The 25,737-nt window shown below is 43.2% G+C and overlaps 1 non-coding gene across 1 annotated transcript; it reads right to left on the bottom strand.

Annotated features, from left to right (window-relative positions):
- Positions 1-24,293: 24,293 nt before the first annotated feature.
- On the bottom strand, positions 24,294-24,376 carry trnal-uaa (transfer RNA leucine (anticodon UAA)). Its single transcript has one exon. It is a non-coding gene; the product is annotated as a tRNA-Leu (tRNA).
- Positions 24,377-25,737: the final 1,361 nt, after the last annotated feature.

Genomic DNA, 25,737 nt, shown 5'->3' with positions numbered 1-25,737 from the left:
AATCCCTCCTGAGATGTGTGCAAACCTGGTGGCCAACTACAAGAAACGTCTGACCTCTGTGATTGCAAACAAGGGTTTTGCCACCAAGTACTAAGTCATGTTTTGCAGAGGGGTCAAATACTTATTTCCCTTATTAAAATGCAAATCAATTTTTTTGTCTCACTGTTCAAATAAACCTACCATTAAAATTATAAACGAATAATTTCTTTGTCAGTGGGCAAATGTACAAAATCAGCAGGGGATCAAAATCCTTTTTTCCCTCACTGTCAGTAGGGGTGATGTGACTATAATAAACGGCGTAGCAGCAGTGTACAAAACAAATGGAGGAGGGTGTCAATGTAAATAGTCTGATGGCTATTTGATTAATTGTTCAGTGGTCTTACGGCTTGGGGGTAGAAGCTGTTAAGGAGCCTTTTGGTCCTAGACTTGGCGCTTGGGTACTGCTTGCTATGAGGTAGCAGAGAAAACAGTCTATGACTTGGGTGACTGGGGTCTTTGCCAATTTTTTGGGCTTTCCTCTGACACCACCTATTATACAGATCCTGGATGGCAGGAAGCTTGGCCCCACGCACTACCTGTCAGGATACTCTTGAAGGTGTAGCTGTAGAACGTTTTGAAGACCTGGGGACCATTGCCAAATATTTGCAGTCTCCTGAGGGGAAAAATGTGTTGTGTGCCCTCTTCACAACTGTCTTGGTTTGTTTGGACCATGATAGTTTGTTGGTGATGTGGACACCAAGGATCTTCAAACTCTCAACCCGCTCCACTACAGCCCTGTCGACGTTAATGGTGGCCTGTTTGGCCTACCACTGTTGTGTTGTCAGCCAACTTAATGATGGTGTTGGAGTCGTGTTTGGCCACACAGTCGTGGGTGAACAGGGAGTACAGGAAGGGACTAACCACACACCCCTGAGGGGCCCCAGTGTTGAAGATCAGCGTTGCAGACGTGTTGTTGCCTACCCTTACCACCTGGGGGTGGCCCGTCAGGAAGTCCAGGATCCAGTTGCAGAGGGAGGTGTTTAGAATAGGCGTTAAAAATCAAAAACTTTTCACAATGTCGTCGGATTTAGGTAAAAATTTGGGTGAAAATATACGGAATGCCGTAACGTTGATTACTTTTTTCAAATCAAATTAGTTTTTCACGTTTATTCAGTGTCATCCCAATGATTTTTTTGCATTAAAATTACCTAGAGACAATGATGATTCAAACATTTTTCGCCCAGTGGGAAGTCTCTTATCTGGCTTCTTTTAACAAAATGTAACATTCGTTCTGCCCACAGAACGAGATTGAATAAGGAAAACACCACCGAGCCAATAGACAATGACGAGTTTCGATGGGAGCCGAGTTCATTTACAGAAAGACTGAGTGAATTTCACCTTTTTGATTGCCAGGCCGGCCGGTGCCTTGACTTGCTTGGCCATTGCTGTCCTCCAGCTCAGACAGTCCAAACAGGCAGACTGCAAAGCCCGGGGTTTAGTATGTAATTAAAAGGCCTACAGAGACAGCAGAAGGTCCGTCTCAACCCATTTGGCATCAGCCAGACCAACACCCTGCTAGGAGAACAGTGTGAGGATAGGACTCAGCCAATAACTACCAAAAGGACATTCTGCTGCTCATGTCTTGTCGACTTCCATCATTAACTACCGATCTACTGATTGGCCATGTGTACGGTATCCATATTAGGACAGCATAAAACGTCTATGATGATTGAATCAGAGTCACTCATGACTCACAAGGACTTTGTACCTGTATCTTCAGCAGTGTGTGGAAGAATATGTTTATTCACAAAATGTATAGATATGTATAAAGTTCACCATAAAGAAAGATTTTTTTAGAAAAAAATAACTTTCTTTTTCTCCATCCATTATTAGGATGTTTTCTTGCAATATATTTAAAGTTTAACAGTAAGAATTAAAAGGAATTGTAACATTCGTTCTGCCCACAGAACGAGATTGAATAAGGAAAACACCACCGAGCCAATAGACAATGTACCGGTGCCATTTACTATCCATCCCCTGTCACTGCAAAACATGGGGGCTCCTCAGGCCGGTCTTGGCCCGATATGAGTGGCAGTCAGTTGTCAAAAGCGCCGATGCATGACCCAGCTTGCCGTATCAACCACATTGGCTCTTCTTACATTAATCATAACATCTCAAGGATGTATACAAAGTGGATAAACTGCTTTACACTATTATTTACTTTGATTACTTTTCAGCATTTTTAATGGTACAGACTGCCATTCTGGTAGAGAACTAATGCAGGCATGACAGTTATGTATGGTTCATTTGGATCCTAGTTAATCTCCTCAGCATGCAGACATTCCCTAGAAAGAGAGTTAGGAATAGTTTAGATATTGGTAAAGTTCTGCTGGTCTGTTCATATAGAGCCAAACACTATTGACCGTGTTTATTAATATCAGTCTTACATTTGACTATGTTTCTGGGGAATTGTCCTCTAGTGTGTCTATTGATTCAATTTAAATAGCTATCTGTGTGATGTCCTAAATGATTTTTGCTTTCATTCATTCTAATAATGTTCTCTCTCAGGCTGAGTGTTGTGGTAAAGCAGAGTTGAAGGCCAGCCACATTGTTAGACTAGTTATCCCATCCTGCCCTAGTGCAAACATATCAATACTGTGATTCATTATTAAATCTCCTATGTTTGCTCTCTTCTCGACTACTGTCTTGGTTTCCCTTCTCTTCTTTATCTTGTAGTGCATCTTTTCTGCATCCAGCATCTCCTTCGGCTATTTCTGCTTAAACATTGTTCTTCAGTACATTTTTACATGACACGTTAGTAGACACTTTATTATTATTATTATATTAGACACTCTTAGCCAGAGTGACTTACAGGAGCAATTTGGGTTAAGTGTCTTGATCAAGGGCACACAGACAGACCGAGTTTCACCTAGTTGGCTCAGGGTTTTCGAACCAGCAACCTTTCCGTTGCGTGAGTATTGTTTGATGCCTCATGCATTTCTGTAAATGTCCTACACATGCAATGTCTTTTTTATACATCTTTAACACTCAGTAACTACTTTGCTGTGTTTTACCAATATAACTCTTTACCAATATAAATCTCAGTATATTGACTGACTGTAAAATTCAGGTGACATGCATCTGTTCAGTGGCAGGCAGGCCTGTAATTTCCTCCAGCCTCTACAGTATGTATAGCATCTCTATCTCCATGAATGACAGTTAGAAGGGACTTTGATAATTGATAGAAGCCAGATCTGTGACACATCCATACTGCCTCTGTTGATCAAAGGGGGAGTTTTTCACTTTCCAAAGTTCCTCTGAAAGACCTTCTGGAAGAGGTATTTTTGGTGAAGTTTGATTAGAATTAAATATTTATATAAATTAAACAAAGACTTACCTAGACTAACTAGAGTAGCTCTATATCTCAATATAGTAAAAAATGCCATGCAAATACATATGAATTCAAATGGCGTGCCAATATACAGTGAAGGTCTACTGTATATGCTTCTAGCTGTACGTGTCAGGCTACGTTGGCAATAAGGTCGATGGTGGTTGACCTCAAATGTCATTGTTGACCCACGCATGTTCATTACTTTGTTATTTTCATTCTGGTTGAATCCATGTTGTTAAATGATCCATGGTTAAATGATCCATGGTTAAATGATCCATGGTTAAATGATCCATCGAGGATGCCTCATTGATCTAGATGTTCTATTTCAATGACAAATTGTTAGATAAGAACATACATGACAGTGATGTGACTTGGAGGTGATTGTTTCATTAAAGTGTCTCTTAATTAACTGTCTCTGTGAGTGTAGGGCTGTTCATGGCATTAGGTTTGACAAATGTGACCATTTCATTGGTCTTTTTCCAGGGTTCTTATTTCAATTTTATTGGTTGCGATGGTGCCTCCTTTAGGGTGAAGAAGTGTATTTATGGTTCTCATGATAACTGCATACATGCCAAACAATCAGCAGAGGGTCAGCTCATTAGTCAAAGACATGTCACTAAACCCAAAAAGCTTCTCATATACTGCGCAAACAAATAGAATTACAGACTTCATATGTCAAAATATAATCTATTGAATATCATATCATGTCATTTTTTACATGAACACTTCATTATTATATTCATTTATGTGATGTTTATAGTGTTCGTGTGTCCTTCCTGTTGTGTTTGTATTGTGTATTTAGTGTTGATGTATGTTTTGGCTGGTGCAATCAAATTTGCCCTCTCGGGGATTAATAAAGTACTATCTTATCTTAAACATGAAGTCTTTGTAAGAGTATCTCAATTTTAATAAGAGAGACAGATTGGGAGAGATAGTGATACACGTGATTTGTTGAGAGGGACAGGAGAAACGTGAAAAGCTATAGAAAACAATTATGACAGTGTTAAAGGGTTTACTGCCTCTGGTGACCCTGAGTGATGTGTGCATGGGGAGTGGCAGTAAATGCTGAAAGTGATGTGGTGGTGAGTAGGGTTATGGAGAGCAGATATGTAGCCAAGCTAATGGCAGGGAGATGAATCAAACGTGTCATCAGCACAAAACGAGCCCTAGGCCTGAAACGCGGATGTAGGAACCATGCAAGGTAGGACAGAATAAAAACTGATGTAAATCACTGGAGACTTGTTCTATTATTGTACAGGCCAATGGGGACTATATAGGAATAATGTTGGTGAGTTATGGCATTGAGATTAGCGAAACAGGCCCTCTAGATTCAACTCGAGCCAATCTGATTATGTGTAGGTAGGATGACAGTAGGCCTATGAGCCACAAGATTCAGCTCATGGCTGTAAAATAAAAATGAATTATTTTATAAACACAGAGTTTCCACCCTTCAACCTAATAGATCCAGACTGATAGGTGCAGACTGATTGATCCAGACTGAAAGATGCAAAGTGAGTGTTTAACAGGATTTGTAACTTGAGTCTGATAATTATCTATACAAAACAGTTAGACCGCGCTCAGGTCTGTTCAACGCTGGTCCGACCAATCTGATTCCACGATTCAAGATTGCTTTGATCACGTGGACTGGGATATGTTCCACATTGCGTCAAACAACAACATTGACAAACACGCTAATTCGGTGAGCCAGTTTATTAGCAAGTGCATCGGCGACGTCGTACCCACAGCAACTATTAAAACATTCCCAAACCAGAAACAGTGGATTGATGGCAGCATTCGCAAGAAACTGAATGCGCGAACCACTGCTTTTAATCAGGGCAAGGTGACCGGAAACATGACCGAATACAAACTGTGGAGCTATTCCCTCTGCAAGGCAACCAAACAAGCTAAGCATCAGTATAGAGACAAAGTAGCGTCGCAATTCAACGGCTCAGACACAAGAGGTATGTGGCAGGGTCTACAGCCAGCCCCGTCGTGGACCAGGATGTCTTGCTCCCAGACAGACTAAACAAATTCTTTGCTCGCTTTGAGGACAATACAGTGCCACTAACACGGCCTGCTGCCAAAATGGACTCTCCTTCACTGCAGCCGATGTGAGTAAAATATTTCAACGTTTTAACCCTCGCAAAGCTGCAGGCCCAGACGGCATTCCGAGCCGCGTCCTCAGAGCATGCGCAGACCAGCTGGATGGTGTGTTTACAGACATATTCAATCAATCCTTATCCAGGTCTGCTGTTCCCACATGCTTCAAGAGGGCCACCATTGTTCCTGTTCCCAAGAAAGCTAAGGTAACTGAGCTAAACGACTACTGTCTCGTAGCACTCACTTCTGTCATCATGAAGTACTTTGAGAGACTAGTCAAGGACCATATCACCTTCACCCTATCTGACACCTTCGACCCATTCCAATTTCCTTACCACCCCAATAGATCCACAGACGACGCAATCGCAACCACACTGCACACTGCCCTAACCCATCTGGACAAGAGGAATACCTATGTGAAAATGCTGTTCATCGACTACTGTTCAGCATTCAACACCATAGTACCCTCCAAGCTCGTCATCAAGCTCGAGACCCTGGGTCTCGACCCCGCCCTGTGCAACTGGGTACTGGACTTCCTGACGGGCCACCCCCCGGTGGTGAGGGTAGTTAACAACATCGCCACCCCGCTGATCCTCAACACTGGGGCCCCACAAGGGTGCATTCTGAGCCCCCCCCTTACTCCCTGTTCACCCATGACTGTGTGGCCATGCACGCCTCCAACTCAATCATCAAATTTGCAGATGACTCTACTGTGGTAGGCTTGATTACCAACAACAACGAGACTGCCTACAGGGAGGAGGTGAGGGCCCTCGGCATGTGGTGTCAGGAAAATAACCTTGTTGACAACGTCAACAAAACAAAGGAGATGATCGTGGACTTCAGGAAACAGCAGAGGGAGCACCCCACTATCCACATCGACGGGACAGTAGTGGAGAGGGTTTTAAGTTCCTCGACGTACACATCACGGACAAACTGAATTGGTCCACCCACACAGACAACGTGGTGAAGAAGGTGCGGCAGCGCCTCTTCAACCTCAGGTGGCTGAAGAAATTCGGCATGTCACCAAAAGCACTCACAAACTTCTACAGATGCACAATCGAGAGCATCCTGTCGGGCTGTATCACCGCCTGGTACGGCAACTGCTCCGCCCACAACCGTAAGGCTCTCCAGAGGGTAGTGAGGTCTGCACAACGCATCACTGGGGGCAAACTACCTGCCCTCTAGGACACCTACACCAAACCGATGTCACAGGAAGGCCATAAAGATCATCAAGGACAACAACCACCCAAGCCACTGCCTGTTCACCCCGCTATCATCCAGAAGGCGAGGTCAGTACAGGTGCATCAAAGCAGGGACCTAGAGACTGTAAAACAGCCACCATGAACATTGAGTGGCTGCTGCCAACATACTGACTCAACGACAGCCACTTTAATAATGCAAAAATGGATGAAAAATTTATGTATCACTAGCCACTTTAACCTTTCTTGCGCAGGCGTTCTGCTAGCGGAACCCCTCGACAACATTCTGCTGAAAAGACAGAGCGCGAAATTCAAAAATATTTTTTTGAAATATATAACTTCCACACATTATCAAGTCCAATACAGCAAATGAAAGATAAACATCTTGTTAATCTACCCATCATGTCCAATTTCAAAAATGCTTTACAGCTAAAACACAACATTTGATTGTTAGGTCAGAGCCAAGTCACAAAAACACACAGCCATTGTTCCAGCCAAAGATAGGAGTCACAAAAATCAGAAATATAGATAAAATTCATCACTAGCCTTTGATGATCTTCATCAGATGACACTCACAGGACATCATGTTACACAATACATGTTTGTTTTGTTCGATAATGTGCATATGTATATCCCAAAATCTAATTTTACATTGGCGCCTTATGTGCTGTAATGTTTTGATTCCAAAACATCCGGTGATTTTGCAGAAATACTCATAATAAACATTGATAAAATATACAAGTGTTATTTACAGAATTAAAGATAGACTTCTCCTTCTTAATGCAACTGCTGCGTCAGATTTAAAAAAAACTTTACGGAAAAAGCATAATCTGAGAACGGCGCTCAGAGCCCAAAATAGCCAGAGGAATATCTGCCATTTTGGAATCAACAAAGTTAGAAACAACACCATAAATATTCACTTAACTTTGATGATCTTCATCAGAAGGTACTCCCAGGAATCCCAGTTCGACAATAAATTACTGATTTGTTCCATAAAGTTCCATCATTTATGTCCAAATAGCCACTTGTTGTTAGCGTGTTCAGCCCAGTAATCCATCTTCATGAGACGCAAGCATTTCATCCAGACAAAATCTCGAAAAGTTACAGTCCTTTAGAAACAAGTCAACCGATGTATGGAATCAATCGTTAGGATGTTTTTAACATAAAACATCAATAATGTTCCAACCGGAGAATTCCTTTGTCTTCAGAAAAGCATTGGAACGAGAGGTGACTCTGTCGGGAGCGCGCATCATGAGACCAAAGCTCTCTGCAAGACCTCTGACTCAAAGAGATCTCATGAGCCCCTCCTTTATAGTAGAATCCTCAAACCAGTTTCTAAAGACGGATGACATCTAGTGGAAGCCCTAGGAAGTGCAACCTCATCCATATCTCAATATGTATTCGGTTGGCCAAGCTTTGAAAAACTACAAACCTAAGATGTCCCACTTCCTGGTTGGATTTTTCTCAGGTTTTTGCCTGCCATATGAGTTCTGTTATACTCACAAACATCATGTTTTCTATCCAATACTACTAATAATATGCATATATTAGCATCTGGGACAGAGTAGGAGGCAGTTCACTCTGGGCACGCTATTCATCCAAAAGTGAAAATGCTGCCCCCTATCTCACAAAGGTTAAACAATGCCATTTCAAATTATGTTTACATACACTACATCACTCATCTCGTATGTATATAATGTACTCTATACCATCTACTGCATCTTGCCATTGATGTAATACATGTATCACTAGCCACTTTAAACTCTGCCACTTTTATATGTTTACATACCCTACGTTACTCATCTCATATGTATATACTGTACTCGATACCATCTACTGCATCTTGCCTATGCTGTTCTGTACCATCACTCATTCATATATTTGTATGTACATAGTCTTATTCATTCCTTTAAACGTGTGTGTATAAGGTAGTTGTTGTGAAATTGATAGGTTAGATAACTCACTGGTTATTACTGCATTGTCGGAACTAGAAGCACAAGCATTTCGCTACACTCACATTAACTTCTTGGAAACATGGGGCAGTATTTTCACATCCGGATGAAATGCATGCCCAAATTCAACTGCCTTCTACTCATCCCCATGGGATGAGATATGCATATTATTAGTAGATTTGGATATAAAACACTCTGAAGTTTCAAAAAATGTTTGAATCATGTCTGTGAGTATAACAGAATTTATGTCGCAGGCGAAACCCAGAGGAAAAACCATTCAGATGGGTTTTTCTTTTTAGGTCACTCTTTTCAATGGTATTTCATTGGGAATCAAGATTTCTAAGGGACCTTCATGCAGTTCCTACCGCTTCGACTGGATGTCAACAGTCTTGACATTGAAATTGGTTGAGGTTATTCCTTTGTGTAATGACTAATTATCCCTGTTCAAAACGAGGGTCACTTCAAGTGTACTGTTTGTTAGAGACGCGTGACCAGAAAGGTAGCGTCAGTTTGTTTTCTTCCTGTATTGAACACAGATCATCCCGTCTTCAATTTGATAGATTATTTACTATAAAAAAATACCTAAAGTTGTATTACAAAGGATTTTGAAATGTTTTGGCAAAGTTTACAGGTAACTTTTGAAATATTTTGTAGTCACGTAAGTTGGAACCGGTGTTTTTCTGGATCAAACGCGCCAAATACATTGACATTTTGGATATATATGGATGGAATTAATCAAACAAAAGGACCATTTGTGATGTTTATGGGACATATTGGAGTGCCAATAGAAGGAGCTCGTCAAAGGTAAGGCATGATTTATATTTTTATTTCTGCGTTTTGCAATTTGTTTACGGAGGTGCTCAGATAATAGCATCATTTGCTTTCGCCGAAAAGCCTTTTTGAAATCTGACATGTTGGCTGGATTCACAACACATGTAGCTTTAATTCTTACATGTGTGATTTCATGAAGGTTTAAATTTTATAGTAATTTATTTGAATTTGGCGCTCTGCATTTTCTCTGGCTTTTGTCCAGGTGGGACGCTAGCGTCCCACATATCCCATTGCTATCTGCTAACCATGTGTATGTGACAAGTAAAATTTGATTTGTTTTGACATCATCTCAAATCACTTGACATCTCAATACACCCAATTACTGTATTGTGCATTGTTTTTCTTCATGGTGTAGTCTACAGGTACAAACCTAGGTGACCAGCCTATGCACAATACAGTAATATACTATTATTACCTTAAGTGTTTTGTAAGGATGGTAAATTAATACTGCACAACAAGTGGTTGTTTTCCATGTAATTTGATGTGGATGTTTTGTGTCTTTTCCCATATCTTTGGACATTTTGATGTAGATGTTTGAGGTCAGAGTTTTGTTCTTTCTGGATTCAATGGCATAGAAAGGGACAGGGCAACAACTCTTACAAGATTTCTTACAATTCCAACTATTGAATCTTGCAAGATACTTAATTATACAACTACAATTTTTGCCAAAGCTGAGGTGCTGCAACAACAAAAAATGCGCACACGACAGACATCTATATCGGTCCACTGATACAAATAATATATACAGTATACATTTTTAATTCTGATTTTGCAGGGGGTGCTGCTACTTCCCATTGCTATGACAGTACCATAATCATAATGTTGATGGTTGTTTTAAAGAATCATTGTGCTCTGATGGACACAGAAGAGGACACTCTTGGCAGATTGGTGCCATGATTGGCTCTGAAAAATGGCCACCTCTCTCATGAGACAGCATAACAACTGCATGCACAATCTATGTCATCCACATGAAGGCCAAAGTTTCATGCTCAGCCCGGGAATATATTGAATATTTATGCTCTACAGATAGCTCCCCTAGGGGGACAAACACCATGGCAGAGAGGTTTTTCCCAGAGGTCAACATCTGACGAATGGCTTGCTGCATTTCCCATAAGTCACTCTTCATGTTCAATGTTAATAGAAATCAGATGGTCTGAGGAGAAACGCGATCAGCATGGCAAGACACACACACACGGATGCACACACAACACAAACACACATATGCATGCGCACACACACACACACACACACACACACCATGTCCTAGCCTGTGTTTAAAGTAGCTGGAGCCTAGCAAAATGACAGCAGCCTTCGCGGTGGTGCTGGAAATGCTGTATTAATACCCACAGCCAGATAACACGTGATACAAGTCCATTTTCGACATCCTTCCATGTCTGAGGATGTCGGGAGATGGCGTGAAAACTTGTCTCTAGGCGTAACAATGAACACTGTTACCTTCAAGTAGATTTGAGTTGTGCTAGGATGCTGTGGATGCCAAACAGGGCATCTGCCTCTGATTCAAAAGGTTGTAAGTTTATATCCAGCGACAGAAAGTTGTTTTTGAGATTTCTGTTTTAAGCCTATCCCAAACCCTTACATGAACCATTTGAAGTCAATGCCTAACTTTAAGATTTCAGAGTAAAAGCCTAAACTTAACCCTAACCTTATACATTTGGACTTAATGCCTAAACTTAACCTTAACACTGTTAAGGTCAAATGTGACATTTGAGAATCATGGCTGAACGTCTAATTCTGACGCAAGGCTGTGATAGCTAGTTGGATACCCAAGGCAGTATTCCTATGTGTGGGAGACACACAGAGATACAATTAATAAATAAATGAGCTATCTGCCCAATGTTGTAACGTGCATAGGAACACGCTTACACATAGTGTTAGGCACTAGGTAATGTTAGTCACTAGGTAAATCGGACTTGGACAGGTTTAGGAGGTAAATAATTATGTCAGATATTATATTTGTGTGGGTGTGTACATGGCATGTACACACTCACTCTGTTTAAGTGCTTAGTTTTTGTGTTTGTGAGGGGGCGTGTTTGTGTAAGTATAATGTGACTGGCTTTCTCCACTACATTAGCTAGGATCAGTCCTGTAATCCCTCTAAAGAGGCTTTCTGCACTGGCTCACTGGGTTCTGAGAGCATCCCTCTTTACAGAGATCAATGAAGAGTTATATATCTTAGTATCAGGGCTTACAAAACTTACAAGAGGCAAGTGTTATTTAGTACGGGCTTACCGACCAGTGAATATGAAAAAGTTATATACATTTGGTGCAAAAGAGTGCTAAACAGAAAAGCAAATCTGGGCTTGATGGCGAGAGCGCAATGGGCCAAAGTAACAGCCCATGGAATATTTACAATCTAAATGTGTGGCAAAATCCTGGCAGCTATTTTAGTGTTAGGTGAGTGTGTACATATGTGTTTACACCAACCCTGTCTCATAAGGCTTTACATACTCAGGGGTGTCAAACTTATTCCACGGAGGGTGTAGTTTTTGCTCGCTTTTGGTTTTTCCTTTCAATTAACCCATGAGTCTAAGCCCTGTCTAAGTATAAATAAATCAAATAAAAAATTATAATTGATGAAAAAGTATTTTTGGCCCATACAAATGCACTGAATAACAGATTAACTTGATGGAACAACAGATGTGCATGTCGTATAGCTGAGAGACATAAGAAAGAACATATATTTAACCCCTTACTTTTGACACTGAACAGTCTTGGCCCTGTCTAAGCCAGGGGAGGAGGGGGGTTCTACTATGCTTTATGGTATTGTTTTAAGAAGGTCATACCAAAGATCATACCAAGGATGGTTTTGTATTTTAAGACACCTTGAAGTATCAATAAAATATATAGAAAATATACGGAAGAACAAGAAAATCTAAAGAAATGCTGTTCTGGTCTGCCCTGCACACGCACGCACGCACGCACGCACGCACGCACGCACGCACACACGCACACACACACACACACACACACACACACACACACACACACACACACACACACACACACACACACACACACACACACTTATATTATAAATATTCCATGGGCTGTTACTTTGGCCCATTGCACTCTCGCCATCAAGCCCAGATTTGCTTTTCTATTTAGCCCTCTTTATATATATATATATAGACCCATCTCGTGAGCTCACAGTCATGTTCATCAGACATTGCCCTAACGCTGAACTGTCCCTTATCTTTAAGTGCAAGCCATTACAGCAATGGACCGCTGCAGATGTTCATGAGAGGCTGGATGAATACAGGAGGGAGCGGAGGTACTCTCACTTATCTAAGGTGACCCCAGCCATCGCAACAATGAAGCAGGAAGTTGGTGCTGTCATGCCGATCACCATGCCTGCTGTGAGGTCCCACATGGAAGTACCCAATACGTTGCCTTACCCAGCCCAGACTATTCAAGGCTCAGCTGAGCCCATGGAACGTATCGTTGCCATGCTGGAGCGTGTGCTGGAGCAGAGGCCACAACAGTCTGACCATAAGTTCCAAAAAGGGAATAGGAGCAAAGTGAAGTCTAATGGGCCATGTAACGTGTGCGGGGATGTGTGCGGGGATACTTACTTTCACTGCAGGACCAATCACCTCTGCTTTCTTTGTCATGTAGCTGGCCACGCACGCTCTCAGTGCCCCAAGGCCGCAGCTCTGAGCACAGCTAGTGGAGTCCCTACAGTAATCACTGCTCAGCTTCCGGAAAACTAGTAGGCCTGCATGTAGAAGGGGAGAGTGTTGGGCCTTTTGTAGAGTCCCCATCAGTGAGAGCTGTTGATTTGGAGTCTGTATATAAAAGTGTTTGTGACGAAATGGAGACTGAGAAGAGTATCATAATGCAGAACACACAGAGACTTCCCCGTATGATGATTTATTCTATGCCAAGGTGTTAATAGGAGGAGAAGTGGAAGTGAGAGCTATGCTTGACAGTGGGTCCATGGCATGTACCTTGAGCTCTAGGGTCTTACCTGAACTGTTGCATGCAGGAGTGTTGAAAAGTCCATCATTGAGTCCTACAGGGGTAGTCTTGGTTGGTTGTGGTGGGTTGAAGACGAGGCCTTTGGGAGTATGTGAGCTGGAGATGGAGGTGTACGGATGTAGAGTCGCTGTGCCTACACTGGTGGTTGAAGGCCAGAGTGATGATCTCATCTTGGGCAGCAATCTCCTAAAGCACTTGATTCGCCACCTGAAGACGGATGGAGATCTCTGGAAGAGGGTTTACACTCCTGTGTGTGACGGGGGTGAGGAGAGCAAGCTAATCGAGATGATGGCTAATGTGGAGAGATGGAGAGACAGTGAAGTACCTGACAAAGTTGGAACTGTGAGACTAAAAGGGGCTGTGACTCTAGAGCCTATGCAGGAGCACTTAGTCTGGGGCAGACTACGAAACACTCAGAATCTATCAGCTGGCAGTGCGGTTGTCATTGAGCCCAGCAGTTCAAGGTCAACACCAAGGTCAATACTGGTAGGGAGGACAGTGGCTCTATTGCGGGGGGATGGGTGGCTCCCTGTTAGAGTGATAAACCCTTCTCAGAAGACAGTGACATTGAGACGAAACGCCACTCTAGCCGATGTCTTTCCTTGCATGGCTCTAGAGGACTTTGACTGTTCGGGTGTGAATGATGGTTCATCAGCAGCTTTACAGCAGCAAGTGCAGAGAACGGCTGATATACTCACTGACTGCCAAGATGACTTGACACTGACTGACGGTTCCAGCCAACTTCACGATACTGACGGACCTGACAGTTCAAGCGAGCCTGAGGTCTTACGTGACTTAGGTTTGACTGATATTGATGTCTCCTCCTGTCAAGCGTCTCCTGCTGGTAAGAAGAAACTCACCCAGCTCATAGCTGAGTACCATTTATTTTTCATCTATTTTTCCAGGCACAAGTTGGATTGTGGAAAAGCTTCCGGATGTCTTCACCGCATTCAACTGAGTGATGAGAAACCCTTTCGGATGCCCTACCGACGCCTTTCACCAAATAATTATGAGAAGCTCAAACAAGCATTGAATGAGATGGAAGAACGTGATATCATAAGGAAGTCTAGTAGTGAGTTCGTCTCTCCCCTTGTCCTTGTATGGAAGAAGTCTGGAGACCTGAGACTCTGTACTGATTTTCGTTTGCTCAATGCTCGCACCATCAAAGACGCCCACCCACTCACTCACCAGGCTGACGCGCTGGCTGCGTTAGGTGGAAATGCCTTTTTCTCGACAATGGACCTTACCTCTGGCTACTACAATGTGGAAGTGCATGAGGATGACCGGAGATTCACAGCTTTTACGTCCCCATTTGGATTGTACGAATACAATCGAATGCCACAGGGGTTATGTAATAGTCCGGCAACCTTTATGAGGATGATGCTAAACATCTTTGGGGATCAGAACTTTCTTAGCCTGCTGTGTTACCTTGACGATGTCTTGGTCTATGCGCCCACTGAAGATCTGGCTATACAGCGCCTGGAAATGGTTTTTGAGCGTCTCAAGGCTCACAACCTGAAGTTGGCGCCAAAAAAGTGTAACTTTCTGCAGAAGTCTGTGAAGTTTCTGGGGCATATCATTAGTGCGGATGGTGTAGCTACAGACCTTGAGAAGGTGAGGGCCATTACAGGAGTAACAGAAGCTGATCTGATGAAAGATGGCACTGACATTCCATCTCAGAAGAAATTGAGGTCATTCCTTGGGATGGTGGTGTATTATCAACAGTTCATTGAAGGTTGCTCGACCATTGCAAAGCCTCTCTTTGGATTGACTACTGGAAACAAGGCTCCACACTGGAAAAAGAAGCGAAGCTCACCTGTCAGGAAGTTGACGGCTGCCGACTGGACAACAGAATGCAGACAGGCCTTATTCCAGCTAAAGCAAGCCTTGCTGGACCAGGTTTTGTTGGCCCACCCCAACTTTGAAAAACCCTTTCTACTCTTGGTGGATGCATCCAGCAATGGCTTAGGTGCTGTGCTATCTCAGGTGCAAGAACCGGGAGCTACAGCGAGACCTATAGCCTTCGCGAGCAAGTCCCTCAGTTATGCACAGTCAAGGTATCCTGCGCACAGGCTCGAGTTCTTTGCCATGAAATGGGCTATCTGTGACAAGTTCCACCACTGGCTACGGGGACAGCAGTTCACAGTATGGACGAATAATAATCCCTTGACATACATTCTGACCAAAGCAAAGCTTGATGCTTGTGAACAGAGATGGGTCGCCAAGCTGGCACCGTACGAGTTTGACATTAAATACATCCCTGGAAAAATGAATGTTGTTGCAGATGCTTTGAGCAGAGAGCCCTTCGTACGACCCAGTGCACTCCATCGCCTGACAAGGGTCCCGTACGAGACCTTACTAGCTGAAGCCGACGCTGTGCGCACAGACAGAGTGCAAGATGTGTTTCGCTGGTCCAGCCACCCCTTTGACAAAGCCTCTGACTCCAACGAAGTGGTCATTAGCTGTCAGGCTACTGTTGACCCCCATCTGGTGCTTTATCAAGACATGAAGTTGCAGCTGTTCTTCATTCACATAGGTGCTGGGTGGGTGAAGTGGGCTCACATGCACTGCTGTTGCCACAGCTCCCACAGGCTGTTATGCCATCAGAGCAGACCAATGTCGATGTTCTGCCACACGGCCTACTGATGAGTAAGCAGCGTGATGACAACGTGATCAGCAAAGTCATCTTCTTTGTTGAGAGGGGAGAAGACCATCCCGGAGAGAGCGTGCCCATGAGAGTGTTGAGGTTTTGGGTCTTCTCAGAAGTTGGGACAAGTTGACCATGAAGATGGGTGTACTGTATCGTGTTTCAAAGAATGTGGTTACAAAGAGGAAAATGTATCTGTATGTGGTTCCAGCCTCCATGAAAGCAATGGTGTTGAAGGGTGTCCATGATGAAGCTGGCCACCAGGGCCAACAGAGAACAGTCTACCTGACAAGACAGAGGTTCTTCTGGCATGGCCTGGAGAGGGAGGTAAAAGCCTATGTGAAGTGCTGCAGGAGATGCGTGGTGAGCAAGACTCCTGATCCGGAAGCAAGAGCTCCTCTTGAGAGCATAATAACAACTGAGCATCTTGAACTAGTGTGCATAGACTTCTGGTCTGCAGAAGATTCTTCAAACAAATCCTTGGATGTGCTCGTTGTCACTGACCACTTTACCAAATTAGCTCATGCCTTCTTGTGTCCGAACCAGTCTGCTAAGTCAGTAGCTCATCAGTTGTGGAACAACTATTTCTGTGTCTACGGGATGCCTCGCCGTATACACTCAGACCAGGGAGCCAACTTTGAGAGCGCTTTAATAGCCGAACTGTTGAGTGTTGCAGGCGTTCAGAAGTCTCACACCACGCCGTACCATCCGATGGGGAACGGGTCCTGCGAAAGGATGAATAGGACTTTGGGAAACATGATCCGGGCCCTGCCAACGAGAGCTAAGCACAGATGGCCTCAGGCGCTGAAGTCCCTTACGTTTGCATACAATTGTACAATCCACGAGACCACAGGCTTTGCCCCTTTCCTGCTAATGTTTGGGAGGACGCCAAGACTGCCTGTTGACATAGTCTTTGGCTCGGTCATAGAGAACCCAGAAGTTGTCGACTATGACCAGTTTGTTCAGTCTTTGAGGAGAGATCTGAAAGAAGCCATGAATGCAGCACAGGCATCTGCAGCGAAGCAGTTGAAGAGGCATGCTGACCTTTATGACAGAAGAGTCAGAGGAGCACCAGTGGAGATTGGGGATCGTGTATTGCTGGCTAACAAGGGGAGCGGGGAAAGCGGAAGCTTGCTGACCGTTGGGAGACTGTCTACCTTGTCACTGGATTGAATGCTGACAGTCACACTTTTAAGATTCAGAACAGCTCCACTGGACGGGAGAAGACGGTACATCGCAATCTGATAATGCCAGTCAACTTTCTTCCTCTTCCCCATGCTGCTGTTGAGGAGGGAACAGACATGTCTGGATTAACAGAGTCTGAGGACATGAATGACAGCCTAGTGGTCTCAGCTGCCATGGACACTGCAGTGGATGATGGTGCTGAGTACAGAACCAGAGTGTGGGTGTCAGAGTTGTCTTCTGAAGGAACAGGTGACACAAGCCTGGAGGGTGATGTGCGATCCTTGGATGCTCAGGATATTCCACCTTTGGTTTCCGTGGATGATATACTGCAGCTGGAAGGTCTGCCTCGATCAGAGAGTCTTCAAGAATCTGACCGAGACTGTAACAGTGTAGTGAGTGAGCTAATTGACCAGTCTGCTTACGATATCCGTACTGACCTACCAAACGCGGACGATTCCTTACCTGATCAGTTAAGTACTGACTGTGTTGACGGACACACTATTGCAACAGTGCACAACACTGTTACCCCTTATGCAGTTGAAGGTAGTCGGGGTCATATTAGGTCAAGGGCAGGAAGGCTATTTAAACCAGTGTCAAGACTGATTGAGATTATGAATCAGCAGAAAGTTAGCTCTTGAAGGTAAAATATGTGAATAGAGGTTCAATGGTATTGACATCTTTTATTTGTTTTGCTTTTACATCATTGTGACCATAATTAGAGGTTGCAGGATGGTAATGTGACATATGATAAAGTCTCTTATGGTGGTTTATTTTATTACTTGGATGTTTTAAAGTCACCGAGTGTACTTAACATGTGACAGGGCATGTTTACCTATGAGGGCTAAGGGGTTTGATCAACCGCTTTTCACTCTAATTCTCAAGGAGAATAGTCTAATGACTGGAATATTTAGTGACTGATTTAAAGCACGGTCTGCATCCTTCATATACACAGCGTTACCTTTTAGTTTTCTCTATTAGGTAGTACTTTTTTTTCTCTCTCTGGATTTTTCTGTACATATGTTGAGTGTCTCTGTATCTGGTATGTTTGCACAGTGCCGTTTTGTATTTTGTTATTTTTCTTGGCAAGTGGAATTGTGTAACAGGGTTATATTGGTGATTCCCCTTGCCACTTTATTGTTAAGCCAATGGGTTTTTGGTTTGAGTTTGTCTTGCCTTCACCTACTCAACATGGCATCTTATTGGCTGGTTTGCGTAGCTTGCTTACGAGAGGGGATGTTCCAGTCAGAATCGTCCCAGTGAACAAGCACCAAACCAGCGGTAAGTTGTTGGTTGCAAAGCACCGTACGTCAAAAGTGATTTTATGCTCTCAAGTGATGATTTAAATGTACAATTTATATCAAATAGTTTGTAAATGTTATTCAAACATCACACATAAGATGCAGGGGTTTTTGGAGAATATTTGTTGTGCATTTTGTTGTAGAGAATTCTCGCCAGTATTAGCTAGCAACTTACTGTGTCTGGTGGGGGGGGTTCATATATTTTGTACAGTGCGGGAGTGCAGAGTTGGATGGTGAGACGGGCATTGCATGACGTGCAATTTTGTGTCGTTCTTATCAGGTACATTGTTAAAAATATTATATTGTATATTGTAATTGTAATATTTTGGGAACTGCCCCAGTGAACAAGCACCAAACCAGCGTGCGGGAGTGCAGAGTTGGATGGTGAGACGGGCATTGCATGACGTGCAATTTTGTGTCGTTCTTATCAGAATAAAGCTACATGATTGGTGCTACATATTGGAGTTCCGTGTCGATGACTGATGTACACAACGCCAGAAGAGTACTGTTACACAAGCTTGTAGCGTCATACCCAAGATGACGAGGCTGTAATCGCTACCAAAGGTGCTTCAACAAAGTACTGAGTAAACTGTGACTTTTCAGTTCTGGTTGTTTTAATGAGCAAAAATGTACTATATAATCCTGTTTTTGCTTTGTCATTGAGGTATTGTGTGCAGGTTGATGAGGGGAAAAAACTATTTAATCAATTTTAGAATAAGTCTATAACGTAACAAAATATGGAAATAGTCAAGGGCTCTGAATACTTTCCGAATGCACTGTATACTTCCATAAATGTTTTCAACTGGTATCGGAGACATTCAGACGAGGCCCGTGGGCATCCTAGAGCAAAACAACTGACATGTATATATTCGAGATAGTGTCACCTTTTCACAGAGTGTGTAGCCCAAACTGTTCCGCCACTACAGACAGAAGTGGGTAGATAAGCTGTAACGACTTCAGACAAGTCCCAAGACGCTTGTGGAGGTCGCAGAGCAATACGTAAAAACACTGTCGTGTTCGTGAGAGTCTCATCTTCAATAGAGGGTTTTGTGAGTAGATATATTTTCGTGATGTCTCATGGTCTGACAAACACAGCACAGCTCTGTCACCTTTCACTGCAGATGCGGAAGTGCAACATTGGAAGATGTGGTGGATTGAGAAGCATCCAATGCAAAAAAACATATCTCTTGCTTAAACTGACAGATTTTATGGGGATTTTTTTAATATGCTAATTAGATTTCCATGGGGGTGCCTTAGGGTTCAGACCTAGGCAACCAGATAATGGGAGTTCCTTACTAATTAGTGACCTTAATTCATCGATCAAGTAAAAGGGAGGAGTGAAAACCAGCAGACACTCGGCCCTCCGTGGAATGAGTTTGACACGTGACATACATGTATAGGCCTATGGGTGCCAACAGAGATGGCCGCCTCGCTTTGCGTTCCTAGGAAACTATGCAGTATTTAGTTTTTTTTTACATGTTATTTCTTACATTAATACCCCAGGTCATCTTAGGTTTCATTACATACAGTCGAGAAGAACTACTGAATATAAGAGCAGCGTCAACTCACCATCAGTACGACCAAGAATATAATATGACTTTCGCGAAGCGGATCCTGTGTTCTGCCTTTCACCCAGGACAACGGAATGGATCGGGGGCGTATGCCTTATGGCTAACGAGACGTGGTGTGGTCACAAAAGCATACAGGAACTCAAGTCCTTCTGTTCACCTGATTTAGAATTCCTCACAATCAAATGTCGACCGCATTATCTACCAAGGGAATTCTCTTCGATTATAATCACAGCTTTTTGCACACAATGTATATAGACTCCCCTTTTTTTATGTGTTATTGACTTGTTAATTGTTTACTCCATGTTTAACTCTGTGTTGTCTGTTCACACTGCTATGCTTTATCTTGGCCAGGTCGCAGTTGCAAATGAGAACTTGTTCTCAACTAGCCTACCTGGTTAAATAAAGGTGAAATAAATTAAAAATATAAAAAATATATATTCCCCCCCAAGCAGACACATCGATGGCTCTGAACGAACTTTATTTGACTCTTTGCAAACTGGAATCCATACATCCTGAGGCTGCATTCATTGTTGCTGGGGATTTTAACAAGGCTAATCTGAAAAGAAGACTCCCTAAATTGTATCAGCATATCGATTGCGCAACCAGGGCTGGCAAAACCTTGGATCACTGCTATTCTAACTTCCGCAACGCATATAAGGCCCTGCCCCGCCCTCCTTTCGGAAAAGCTGACCACGACTCCATTTTGTTGATCTCTGCCTCCAGACAGAAACTAAAACACGAAGCTCCCACGCTGAGGTCTGTTCAACGCTGGTCCGACCAATCTGATTCCACACTCCAAGACTGCTTCCATCACGTGGACTGGGATAGGTTTCGTATTGCGTCAGACAACAACATTGACGAATAGGCTGATTCGGTGTGCGAGTTCATTAGAATGTGCGTTGAAGATGTCGTTCCCATAGCAATGATTAAAACATTCCCAAACCAGAAACCGTGGATTGATGGCAGCATTCGCGTGAAACTGAAAGCGCGAACCACTGCTTTTAATCAGAGCAAGGTGACCGGTAACATGACCGAATACAAACAGTGTAGCTATTCCCTTCGCAAAGCAATCAAACAAGCTAAGCGTCAGTATAGAGACAAAGTAGAATCTCAATTCAACGACTCAGACACAAGAGGTATGTGGCAGGGTCAACAGTCAATCACGGATTACAAAAAAGAAAACCAGCCCCGTCACGGACCAGGATGTCTTGCTCGCAGGCAGACTAAATAACTTTTTTGCCCGCTTTGAGGACAATACAGTGCCACTGACACGGCCTGCAACCAAAACATGCGGCCTTTCCTTCACTGCAGCCGAGGTGAGTAAAAAAATATATATATATTTTTAAACGTGTTAACCCTCGCAAGGCTGCAGGTCCAGACGGCATCCCCAGCCGCGCCCTCAGAGCATGCGCAGACCAGCTGGCTGGTGTGTTTACGGACATATTCAATCAATCCCTATCCCAGTCTGCTGTTCCCACATGCTTCAAGAGGGCCACCATTGTTCCTGTTCCCAAGAAAGCTAAGGTAACTGAGCTAAACGACAACCGCCCCGTAGCACTCACTTCCGTCATCATGAAGTGCTTTGAGAGACTACTCAAGGACCATATCACCTCCACCCTACCTGACAACCTAGACCCACTCCAATTTGCTTACCGCCCAAATAGGTCCACAGACGATGCAATCTCAACCACACTGCACACTGCCCTAACCCATCTGGACAAGAGGAATACCTATGTGAGAATGCTGTTCATCGACTACAGCTCGGCATTTAACACCATAGTACCCTCCAAGCTCGTCATCAAGCTCGAGAACCTGGGTCTCGACCCCGCCCTGTGCAACTGGGTACTGGACTTCCTGACGGGCCGCCCCCAGGTGGTGAGGGTAGGCAACAACATCTCCACCCCGCTTATCCTCAACACTGGGGCCCCACAAGGGTGCGTTCTGAGCCCTCTCCTGTACTCCCTGTTCACCCACGACTGCGTGGCCACGCACGCCTCCAACTCAATCATCAAGTTTGCGGACGACACAACAGTGGTAGGCTTGATTACCAACAACGACGAGACGGCCTACAGGGAGGAGGTGAGGGCCCTCGGAGTGTGGTGTCAGGAAAATAACCTCACACTCAACGTCAACAAAACTAAGGAGATGATTGTGGACTTCAGGAAACAGCAAAGGGAACACCCCCCTATCCACATCGATGGAACAGTAGTGGAGAGGGTAGCAAGTTTTAAGTTCCTCGGCATACACATCACAGACAAACTGAATTAGTCCACCCACACAGACAGCATCGTGAAGAAGGCGCAGCAGCGCCTCTTCAACCTCAGGAGGCTGAAGAAATTCGGCTTGACACCAAAAGCACTCACAAACTTCTACAGATGCACAATCGAGAGCATCCTGGTTGGCTGTATCACTGCCTGGTACGGCAACTGCTCCGCCCACAACCGTAAAGCTCTCCAGAGTGTAGTGAGGTCTGCACAACGCATCACCGGGGGCAAACTACCTGCCCTCCAGGACACCTACACCACCCGATGTTACAGGAAGGCCATAAAGATCATCAAGGACAACAACCACCCGAGCCACTGCCTGTTCACCTCGCTATTAGCCAGAAGGCGAGGTCAGTACAGGTGCATCAAAACTGGGACCGAGAGACTGGAAAACAGCTTCTATCTCAAGGCCATCAGACTGTTAAACAGCCACCACTAACATTGAGTGGCTGCTGCCAACACCCTGACTCAACTCCAGCCACTTTAATAATGGGAATTGATGGGAAATTATGTAAAATATATCACTAGCCACTTTAAACAATGCTACCTAATATAATGTTTACATACCCTACATTATTCATCTCATATGTATACGTATATACTGTACTCTATATCATGTACTGCATCTTTATGTAATACATGTATCACTAGCCACTTTAACTATGCCACTTTGTTTACATACTCATCTCATATGTATATACCGTACTCGATACCATCTACTGTATCTGGCCTATGCCGCTCTGTACCATCACTCATTCATATATCTTTATGTACATATTCTTTATCCCCTTACACTTGTGTGTATAAGACAGTAGTTTTGGAATTGTTAGTTAGATTACTTGTTGGTTATTACTGCATTGTCGGAACTAGAAGCACAAGCATTTCGCTACACTCGCATTAACATCTGCTAACCATGTGTATGTGACAAATAAAATTTGATTTGATTTGAAGATCTGCAACACCATTATAAGGGATTTGATGGTCATGGAATTTGAATGACGGTTATTGGTCAGCCAAATGACTGCAGTCCCAATTATAATAACTTAATTTTTTTTAGATGCACATTTTGTCCTCTCCTAAGCTCCTGACTGCATGTGCTGCCATAAAAATCGAAAACATTTCCTTTCATTGAGAAGTTTCTTGACCACTACTCCCTTAGCAAACAGTTTGTCCTGCGTCTGAACTAGTTTCATTTGTGGCTTGCCTTATTTGTTGTTCCCATTAAAGTCAATGAGGGAGTTATATTAACCGGAGTCACAGTGCAACAGTCTATGGCCCGTGATGTGAACGGGCAAAAGCAGTGAGGAAGATGCACCCTTTTCAACTGGAACATGCTAATAATAAAATCAAGGGCGCATTCAAAATCTAATAAGGAGCACAAAGTTAGATCTTTTGGCTTTGATCCAGACAATAAATAAAACTTGATTACATCCAAATCAAACTTTCGACCAGATAAAGGTTTGGAACAAACAAGAACATTTGAATATCGATCATGAGTCTAGCGCCTTAAACAAACTGACATCCAGGTGTTTCTAAAAGACTAACAAGAGCTGAGTCAAAGTAGAATAACTTGCCATAGTAATTTCTTTCAGATTTGATCCACACTAATTGGAAATGAATGAAAGGTGGGTTGATTACATCCAAAGTAAGTTTTTTCCAGGAATGTGGTTAGTACCCACAAGAACATAGCATTCATTGGATTTTTATTCCAACAGTCTAAACCACTCAGCCATCCTGGTGTAAAGAACAATCAAGAGCCCAGTGAAATACTTGAAGGCGGTATAAGGGGAACAAAGTCAATTGTTTCAGCTTTCATCCAAAGAAATTTAAAATGAGTCAAAGGACAATTGATAACATCCAAATGATAGATGAACTTATACCAGGAGTGGGGTTCAAACCCACGAGGACATTTGTCCATTGGATCTTAAGTCCAACGCCTTAACCTCTCGGCCATCCTGGTGTAATAAAGAGCACACAGATTGATATTTTGGCTTTGATCCAGACAATATGTAAATAAAACTTGATTACATCCAAATCAAACTTTATACCAGATGTAGGTTTGGAACAAACAAGAACATTTGAATTGTCCATTGCATCTTAAGTCCAACGCTTTAAGGCAATAGGGTGCACAGATACGTTTTTGGAGACATGAGCAGTCCATGCCACTGAGTATGTCATTCCTGAGCATACAACGGGATTGAACTCTAGTGACAATAATGATGTGATCCTCAGCCAGTTTTACAGAAAAGGAATCAATTGTAATAATAAAGATGAATATCAAACTCGTTTTGGCTATTGGACATCTTATCTGTAGAGATGAAGACACTGCACGCTCAGCAGGAGTGGCTCGCAGACATGATGGCTTTAGAAAATCCTCCTATGGAAATATAGTTTCCTTTGAGTTTTTCAAAAAATTGTACATTGTTTTTTATTTGAATATTCTTAGAATTTGATTGTTCTCATTTACTTCCTGAACCATAGGGGTGGAAACGGTATTTGCTCAACACTATATGGATTGTTTGAGAGTGTTCTCCTTTGTTTCCAAACTCATCCCTCTCAAAGGGGAGGAGTAATTGTATAAGGGTGAGACGCAGATGCAGACATGGGAGTCAGATGTTTCGAGCCTCTGATATTTATTAGTATCCAGGGGTAGGCAAGAGCTTCATCAATAAGTGCAATGACGTCGTCCCCATATATCTGTTAAGAGAATTTTGTTCTCAATGTCCATAAACTGAACTTTAATTTTATGTGGGACGGTAGCGTCCCACTTGGCCAAAAGCCAGAGAAAATGCAGAGTGCCAAATCCAAATAAACTCCTATGTTACATTCCCCAGTTTCTGTGTTGTAGTTTGTGTATTTGAGTGTGTTTCAGGAGATGGCTTCCTGAAATCCCCCAGCAGCTGATTGGTCGACTCCATGGCTAATTGGAGCTGACCCCGCCCCCTCGTCAGGACGCAGCTGTCTCCAGTTTCCAATGCCTTCTGAAGCTATAAAAGCCAGTGTTCTGTTGTTCAGGGGAGAGATTGTTTTTGATATAGATCATTGCTGAGAGAGGAGGTTGATGGATGGGTGGTATAGCATGTTGGTTGTTGGTATGTACTATGTTAGTTGTTGTTGGTAGCAGCTTTGGTATATTCTGTGTTTGTTGCTTTGTCAGAGCTTCTTTAACTCTTGGAACTACCCATCCCTGGATCTGGGAGAATTGTCATCAACTACACTAATTAGCATAGCGCAGAGGTCCAAAAATATTACTAGAAAATATTCATATTCATGAAATCACAAGTAAAATATAGCGAAACACAGCTTAGCCTTTTGTTAATC

This window comes from Oncorhynchus keta, chromosome 35, assembly GCF_023373465.1.
Source record: "Oncorhynchus keta strain PuntledgeMale-10-30-2019 chromosome 35, Oket_V2, whole genome shotgun sequence".
NCBI classification, from domain to species: Eukaryota; Metazoa; Chordata; class Actinopteri; order Salmoniformes; family Salmonidae; genus Oncorhynchus; species Oncorhynchus keta.
The sequence above is the reverse complement of the archived record's forward strand: the minus strand, read 5'-3'. Positions and strand labels throughout refer to the sequence as shown.